Source organism: Meleagris gallopavo, chromosome 13, assembly GCF_905368555.1.
Source record: "Meleagris gallopavo chromosome 13, MGAL_WU_HG_1.1, whole genome shotgun sequence".
NCBI lineage: Eukaryota > Metazoa > Chordata > Aves > Galliformes > Phasianidae > Meleagris > Meleagris gallopavo.
Window position 1 is genome coordinate 11660468 of NC_139416.1, and position 10034 is coordinate 11670501.

A 10034-nucleotide genomic window follows, 5' to 3' on the forward strand; every position below is an offset into this window, starting at 1 on the left:
AATTTTATGAGTAAAACCTGGAAATTTAGCGCCTAATCCTCAGTCTATCTGAGAAGTTTAATTATGCCAGCTCTCTGCTTACTTCTCCTCAAGTATACCAATATAAATATTGTTTATTTGAAAGGTATGTCAAGATTTCCCAGAGCTGATGATGTACCTCCCACAACAGCTAATCTGCAGTTGTTTTCAGTAATCTATAATACACAAGTTGCTTTCAAAAGTTGTTTTGGCACATTCAATATTTGATTCACAATAGAAATAGACACTGAAAGGACGACAGAAAGCTTACCATACTTTACATGCATTTAGAAACAATTCAATTCTCTCTGCATTGACAGAACAGCAGAATACTTTAGATGATTCTTTGCAACCAGAAGTAAATGCTAAAAGTAAGACTTTCCCATTTTGCAATCTGGGCAGTTAGAGCTTTTCACCCAAGTTATATACTTATTAGTAAGGAATTAAAAAAAAAGTTGTGAGAGTAAGAGAAGTTGTGACAATAACAGCAGAATGATAAATACCTATTACCACACCTAAAACATAAATGGATGATAAATGGTCTTTTATTACTGCTGTTGTTTTGGTTGTTTGTTTCAAGAACATTTGCCTAAAAAACTCTGAAAAATCATTTGTTAGGGTGGTGTGAGATTTCTGTATTAGGATTTTTTTTCCTATAAAGTAGTTGAAGAAGGATATTTATTCATTCAGATTTCAAAAATTGAGGGCTACAGTGGTTTAAAATGCAGTTAAAACAGGAAAATGTTCTTGGATATTCACACTGCCATATTTGGTACCACAGGCAGAAAAAACTGCAATTATTCTGTTCATGATTCTTCCACCATCACTACCAGTCAGTCTCTATAAACAGGTAACTCTCTTCTAGACATCTTCCCTTCCACAAACTAGTTTCACAACAGTGGTACCTGCTAGCATCTACCTTGCTAGGAACCTTATTTCTTGTACTGTTGCTTGAGGATAATTTAAATTGCTTCTTACCCACAGGCTCTTAAATGTAATCAATACCTACTAACAGCATAGACTACCAGTCAAAGATGGTTGACATATTTTCATTTGACCTTTATGAGCAAACCCTCTTAGCAATGACACCTCAGTGTTTAACATCAGCAGGCTGTTCCTACACTATTCATCTTTGAAGAAGCTACAAGACCAACAAAATCAATGGTGAAAAGGACAGAATTTCATCCTCGAAGTGTGGATTAAAGAGCAGGTAATAAAAAGCTGCAACAACTTGGTTTTCCAAGTATACAAACTACATCCACATATACGTCACCAAATATGCTATTACCAACAAGGCCTAGCTGGCAGGGTACAAATTTCAAACATTTCACTTACAGTGCATGACTGGGATCACTCTTTCCCTATATCAGCGTGACTCAAACATCTTTCATAGGTTCTCAGTTTTCTAAGATATTTTGACATCATTGAGAGATTCTTGATTACAAACAGTTAATTCTATCTGCTTATGTCTTTCATTGGAAGAGCCAAAATGTCAATAACTCTGTTTGTAGCATAACAGAGCAATTAATATTTGTGCAATAATGACATACTCAGTTGTTTGCATAGAGCTTTATGCAAAGCATGAAACACCTGACAGATTTCAGCAGCAAACACTATGGCTACGAATCCTGTGCAGTGCAACAGATGGGATAGAAAAGGTTAAGCTGAGGAAATTCAGATCTCCACTGATACTTTGCACCCATCTGCAAATGGCGAGTGCTGCAGCAAGAAACAAAGTGCTGTCTGCGAGATCTGCACCAGACCCAGCTCACTCTGCCCAGGGAGACACATGCAGATGTATTCATTGGCTGCTGCCCTGCAGACTGAACAACAGACACCACTGGCGTGCAGCTCAAATATTCATCACTTGGCCAAGATGCAATTTATTATAACATCAATTAAATTACATGATGTCCAATATGATGTGAATTTTACAGCGGTATCCAATGTTATGCTATTCTCTTTATTTCCACATTGAAAACCTCAAGGTAATCATAGGAAGAAAAATAACCAACCATATAATCAAATATTATCTTTTACAACTAGAAATAGATTGCATCCCTAAAGCTGAATTACCATGCATCTTATTCTGCATTATTTTGTGCAATTACTTCTTTGATTACCAGTGTGATAATGTTGAGATGAGTTTTCAACCTTTCAGCATTAGACCTTTATACACAAATATGTTTTGGAGAATAGTAAATGATTTAATAGTGCATCCATAATAGTAGCAGTAAAAATTGCTATAACTGAGCTAATGGTGAATCTGATGGAAAGACAAGATAACAAAGGAGAAACGATGCAGTAAAAATTGCTTTGCTTTGAGTCCAAATGGTAAAAGTAGCTTGAGCAGTCTAAGATTTCATTTGCAGTTAGTTTCCAAAAGGAAAGCGTTGAATATAATAAAAAGACATTAAGTAACACATGAGTAAAAAAAATATAAAAAAAAAAACCTAAAAAAACCCCACAGGATTATTTCACTTATACTATCATTCTTTAAAATTACTGCCATCAGGAGGCTTTCACAATTTTAGAAAACTTGCTTGAGATGTTGTTCTTCTTCACTTCAGAAAAGTGCCTTAAAGAGCGTGAAATTCTTCATCTACTGAGAGTAATTGGAAAGGTCCTTGAGCATGCAAGAAATATGAAATAAAGATGCCTGATTAGAGATGACAAATTGGATGCTGGATAGCAGTAATGAAAGCTATTGTAGATAATATGCAGCAGAAAAAAAAGTCTCTTATGTGATTTTCATATTAAAATGTTAAAAAACTTCTTCCTTCCATTACTCTGCTTAACATTTCCAATTGTCTCTATCATTTTACTTATTTTATGCAGTAGATTAGTGTTAGGGGCAAGCCCCTCTGCTCTGTTATAAATAACAATGCTAGTTTGAAGAGAGGAAAAAAAACAAACAAGGCACAGACTGGCCAGCACTTAGGCTGATTCTGAATATTGCTTATTTATACTTCTGTTGAGAAGTACAAAGATAGGTTGTGCTGTCACCAAACCTTGGTTGGAGGTTTGACTTCTATTTGGAATGATGTAATTCTTGCTGAAAAAACTATGTGTAGCAATCTTTTTGCCTGTTTGGAGGGACAGAGATAGCAGAAGAAATTCAAGACTTTTGCCAGAGATGTCATCAAAACACTCAGCTACATCCTCAGTAACATTATTTTTTCCTAAATAAAATGCTGTACACTAAGGAATGATGCTGGTATTTGAGTTGCAGTCTCCGTACCACTCCCTGAGTGTACCTCTTCTTTCAAAGTGCACATGTCCTGTACACTGCTCATCTCTATGCAAGGATGCCACTGCTCATCTCTATGCAAGGATGCTCAGCGGTTGCTGGTTTAGATAGGTTCAATCCCTCCACTTTGCTTCCATGAACAACGTGCAGTTCTTACTGTGTGTGATGACAGCAAGGAACGCTTGCAGGTTAATGCTCCTCTCCCTTTATATAACAAGAATTAACATATGGTGCAAGTTGTTCCAGCAACTTCAGGTCTCACATGGCACAAAAATGTCAGAAAGTACTTCTGCAGCAAATCTAAGCCATAACGTCACTGTGTCACTCGCTCCAGCTCGGCAGAAGCTCTATGCTTGTGCTCACCTGCAGGCAGCAGGGCTGGCAGCCCACGTGCAGCTCCACGTTTGTTAGCAGTGTGCGGTTGGCATGCTGTGGGGCTTCTGCACAGCACAGCCATCAGCATGTGAACACAATGCCATCTGATGTGGCTTCAGCTTTAAAGCAGTGGATCATTTTGATAACAGCAGGTAGGAGTAGGAATTACCCATAAAACTCTGCTAAGCACCGCCGCTGCCTGGAGGCTGAGATGCTGCACGCATTGGGTATGAGTTTGCCAGAAGCATCCCTAGTTAAACCCCACAGAAATTACTTGAATACTTTTGAAATCACATTGATGATCTAAACAAGCAAAAACATTCCATAATCCTTCCACCCACATGTGTCAATTCATATGCTTGTCTTTTCTTCAGGTATTTATTTAAATAGGCATGAAAAGGAACCGTACACAGCTCCACTCCGATACCGCTCAAATAAATGTATTGTCAGGTTTTTAGAAGTAAAGAAACTCCTTGCACCTTTATATTAATCCCACTGAATGGCTGAAAAAGTAAAATTTTGCCAAAGAAGCCAAGATTTTAATGATGACTATTTTTCATCAATAAATTCCAGCACAGAATTGCACACATGAACTTCATGTGCTGGTGCACATTACACCTGTACCAGTGATACACAGGATAAACTCACAGCTACATATTAGGAAAAACCTCTCCAAAAGAGTGGTTGGGCATGGGAACAGGCTGCCCAGGGAGGTGTTGGTGCACAAGAACCATACAGATGTGGAGGATGGTTAGGGATATGGTTAGTGGGCAATATTGGTGATAGGTTGTCAGTTGGACTAGATGACCTTAGAGGTCTTCCCCAACCTTAATGATTCTATGATGCATGGATGGAAAAATACTACTGAAATGCTGAGTGGAGTGGCACATCTCATTATCTCATTCCTGCTCAGAAGGATGGGAACAAAATAAAGAAAAGCAGATAAAAAATATATACTATTTTATTCTCTTTTCTTTCCCTTAACCTCCTTCTTAGGAAATCCCTGTCACATGGCATGCTGCACACAACCAGCAGCCCTTCAAGCCCATCCTGACCACAGCTGTGGAGAACTAGTACATAGGTGTTGGCAACACATCTTTCATATAGATCATCATAGTGCAGTGTTTTCACGTCCACTGACAGAAATGGCCAAAATAAATCCTCTTCCAAAGGGGATCAGCAATAGCAGCAGAGACAACACTGGCACATCCATTCCTCAAATGAAGTAATAAGAAAGCCTGCATTCCCTGTAGGAACCAGAGGCAGCTTGTTTGGATGGGAGGTGTACAAGGCAGGGAAACGCAATATCTATAATATAGCAATGAGGGATTCCCTGAACTCCTGGAGCAGAGGAGAGACTGAGCAGAGAAAGACTTCTTTGAAATCTTTGTCACAATTGCTCTGTTAACCAAATCATGTCATACTGTACCGAAACATTGCCTTCGTTGAGGCAGTGTATTGTTTGACAAGATGTTCATTAGAAATGAAGTTCTTGCTACTTAGATAGTTTTGAAAATTGCTGCAGAAAGCTGCCTGGAGCTATAGGGAATGCAGTAGCTATTTCTGCATGCATTGTTCATGTGTTTTTAGAGACAAGGGAGGTCCTTTAAAGCAGGTAAAAATTTAGTCACATCCTTTACTGGTGAGACAACAACTGAAAAGCACCCCAATCCACCCCAAGTCTGGATTCAAATTTGTATTGCCTATAATGGGACCATAGGATTTTTATACTAGAATGAATTGATTTAATTGCAGTGCATTGGCATAATGGCTGGCATTCTGCTTGTTAGCATCATATATATGTGAATCATATAAAATACCTTGTATCATAATTTATACACAATAAAAAGCACACAAATGCCCCACAGTCCTAATTTGATTTAATATCTTGAAACAAGTGACCTAACCAATAACATTCAATAACAGAAATGGTCGTGAGTCAGCAAGACACATCAGCTCCACATTTTCTGGTCTGGCACACAAAAATCAATGAAGAATATCACACAAGTTGTTTTCTTATTAATTTTTTTTCTCAGCTAACTTAAATATTCCAGATTTTGCTGTCATTAATTATGGGTTCTTTATTCCCATAATCTCAGATAATAAATAAAATATCCAGAATAATATTTTGAGCTGGAACTTTTCAAGAAAATATTGCTAATCACTGCAAAAAGCATTCGGTAGTAAAAGAAGATCTTTGCTGGTATATAATATTTTTCTCCACAAGTAAACAGTCTAACTTTATACTCATAATGATTCACATCATTTTTTTTATAACTGGATATGTGATAATATTTGACAAGCACTGTCTTTCCTGCCTGATGTGCCGCAGTAAAGAGTTATTAATCCAGAACAACAATACCTAGAACCTTAAATCCTGACACCTAAATCCAGATGAACTTCTTGAGATCAACATTTTGGTGTACAGACCATTTACACTTGCTGCCTAAATCCAGATCTGACTGCAAAGGCGGTGAGGTTTTGAGTCATCTGAGATATTGAAAAAAAATGTTTGCTATGAACTAGAACCCCACAATGAAAACAAGCATCATATGGTGAAGCCATTAAAAATATTATTTCTACAGCATCAAAATAGTAAATCTAACTTTTCTAAAACTGTAAATAGAGAAAAACACACAAAGGGCGTGCTGAACCTCATGGGAAATTGAAGTAGCTACTTTTGCATATGCCATTTTTTTTAATAGTTTTTTTTTTTAATATTAAGACAGAAGAGCTCATTTTTGAGTTCTTATGTTCAGTATTCTAACTTATAATAAGTAGAAAAATACTTATTTTTAATACAATTATAAAAAAATACTGATAATTAAGCTGCAGAAAGATTAGGTAATATTTTTGAGCAAAATAATAAATAATTAAACAAAACAAGCATGAATTTTGTGTGTTATTGCCATAGAGGATTAAACAACATTTACTCTAATATCCATTAATTCAGATAAACAATACTGTCTACTTTGGATTATATTTTTTTGACATCTTTGTCTTCTCTTTCAGAAACACATATGACATAATCACAAAAATTCAGCTTTAGTGTTAATACTTGTTTGCATGGCATACTCTGGTATAAGACTTTCTTTATCATTTAATTCACCTGAATTGCTATGACTTACTGTTTTTAAACAAAAAGTGCTGGAACGCCCGTGGCACCATGAAGATGCATCCATGATTTCTCATGAAGATGTCAGAAGGATATGCCTCCACCAGAAATGAAAGAGCCTACAGGGAAATAAAAGGGAACAGAACTGAATTTCAGACAAAGCTCTTTTGCTTTATCTGCTTTTCCCCTTCATATTCAGAGGTGACCATATAACCTTGCGATTAGATTGATCTCTGTCATTTGTTGTATGTTTAAAATCTTTAGAATTCTGATACAGAATTACTGCACAGATGCTGAGCTGTGATGGAGGTTAATAAAAAAGGAAAACACCGCCTGAAAACAGATGTTTGGATTTTGAAGCACAAATATAGCTGACTCTCAGCAGATAAAACCAGATTTCAGTCTAAGGGATAAGAGACCAACATTCCTCCTTTAATCTGATTTGGTATACTCACTAGTATTCAGATAAGATAAAAGCATAAAAGATCAAGGTTCTTTCTTTTGAATGATTAATCAGTGTGGGTTTTTTTTTTTATTTATTATTTTCTTCTAGAATACTTGGAGCATCTGTGTATCTAATAGAAGATAAATCTCATATATGATAGGGCTTCTAGGATTTACTACCAATTGCTTGTTTAAAAAATAAAGAGGTTGACAACAGCAGAGTTGAGCTTTAATGAGTTCTCATGAAAATTCTCCCAACTAATTAAAGCCTACATGTAAATACATACATTCAAAGTTTTGAAGAGGATACAGCTAATAGGTAGGAGTGGGCCACAACTATAAAGTTGTAGCCACTGTATTTCCCAGCATATAAGAGAAAACTAACCTATAAAAGTAAATAATTACTAATTAAAATGATAATTAATAAACATGGTGCCAACGTTCTTATCAGTCTCCTTCACATAGGATATTTTTGCCACTAGCTACAGCAAAAAAAGCAATTAACGGGAATTATGTGATACACAAGTGAACAACTTATGATGTCAACAATCACAAGTTTTTAACAACATAAACACTGACCTTTAAAATATGTAAAGAGAACTTAAGACACAGTCCAAATGCACACAACTCCATCAAAACAGACTAAGATTTGGGCAATATGCAGGAAAATCAACAGAGGAGGCAAAAGCAGTGGTTTGCTCATGGCCTGAAGAATGACTGACCAAAAAGATTTCTAATGTGAGTACATTAAGTGAAGTTTCAGCTAATGAAAGAGGAGGAGTTGACTTAGTAGCACCTTAACAGATTTGCTTTTTAATTTTCAACAGTTTAATTTTCAACCCTTGTTATACAGAAAAGTACTACACATCAAATTCATAAATTGTGATTCTGATAAATATAAAGGCTATTAGTTAAATGTCTATTTGCTAAATGAACAATTAAGAATTGTATTTTCAGCAATGTTTGAAAACCAGAAGACTGAAAAAAGCTGAAATAGGATCAGAGGCTGTGTTGCAATTTCTATTGTTCTATGAAAACAGGGAATCAATGTTAATTATTTCAGATTATATCTGTAAGTACCACCAATAGCATAGATGTGTGCGTAGGTGCATATTCTAGAATAATTACAGTAAAGACTGAACATTCTCCTTACTTCACGGATTGTAACAGACTGATATAAGATAACACTGCAATATCTTCACTACTCTGTTTACTACACTGCTGTTTTATGGAAAGCAAACAGCGGGATTCTATGGACAGCCTACTGATACATTATTGATGCATTCCATAAGCTACAAGCAAAATAAGGAAGATCAGAAATTAAGCCAAGAGTGAATTTGGCTAGTTTATTCCAATAATTACATTTTCCCAACTTTTGGACCGTCTGTGCATACTGCACAGGAAAACCAACACAGATTAATAAAATGTCTACTGGAGTGGGGGGCTCTAAAATCTTCTAGCCACTGGGGAACCACCCGTGAGGCCTCTCATGCAGATGCATATTCTGCATTTGCTTTTACTTGTGTTGTGATGCTGACATCTTTTTTGTGAGGCTCTGCAGAGAGACACATGGTGAAAATTTCATACATTTCCACAAATAAATGAGAAGTAAATCCACTGACATTGGTATGGAGCTGATGGCAGTCAGCTACAGCTCGACAGTGAATAACTGAAGTGCTTTTGAATCAGGGCTCTGATTTTCTCAAGGACCAGTTCAGAAGCCTTTCTTCCCCACACCTGTTCCAGGGGAGGTGGCAGATATATGAGAAGTAGATACTGATGGACAAGGTCAGACTCCTGTATCACATTCCAAACACTAAAGAAAATCAACGCCCAGAAAGCTCAGGGTTTCAGGAGCCCAAAAATGCTTACCCAAATAACTTGCTATATAAAATGGAAAGGGAAATGTATTGATTATGTTCTGTTTGGGAAAAAAGTAGAGAAGTGTGGACAAAACCAGTGAAACAGCTGATACACAGCTGAACACAAGCAAGAAGATGCTAACACAGACCTACTGCTGCACTCCTTCAAACGTAGCTGCTGCCAGCATAGCTCCCAAGCAACCCCACCAACCCAAGCATTGTTTAGCCTGGCCATTTCTCTTGCTAACCTGCTTGTAATTTGGCACTTTTTGTGGATATCACACTTCCATGTCACTGGACTTTTTTTTTTTTTTTTTTTTTAAATATGTTCCACATGATTTAATGAGGCTGCACTTTTTTCTTCAGAAAAATAACCCATGGCAGGTCCCACTGTTGCCAGTACTATGACAAGAAACCTTGTAAGTGGTGATGTGACAATCCAGCAGGAATGCTCTTTTCCTAAATGTCTATCTACCACTCATGAGCGATTGAACAGTGAGAATGGAGTACATAATCCTTCAAATCCTAACAGTACTTCCAGAATAAAAATATACAGAGCAAAATCACACTGCTTCAAATTAGTAAACTTACATATTTACTTTACAGAATCTGTTATTTAATATAATGTGCACTCGGCAAATACTGTTAAGACATACACTTATGTATCATTGGAAGGAATAGCTAACATGTATCATTCATATACTGAAAATGTATTTAAACCTGTAGTTTTCAAACCTATGAAAACTTGGTAAACTAAATCAATCCTAAAAATGTACATACATTATCATTAGTGAATTCTGTAACCAAATTAATGACATGCTGTAATGGAAGGTTGCAAAAGGAGTGATATACAATTTGTATATTCAGATGCAAGCAATTACGTTGGCATTATAAAATCAAAGAATATTCTAAAAAAAAAATCTAAATTAAATCTTACATCCTATTCTTCCTTTATGTGAATTTTCACTAT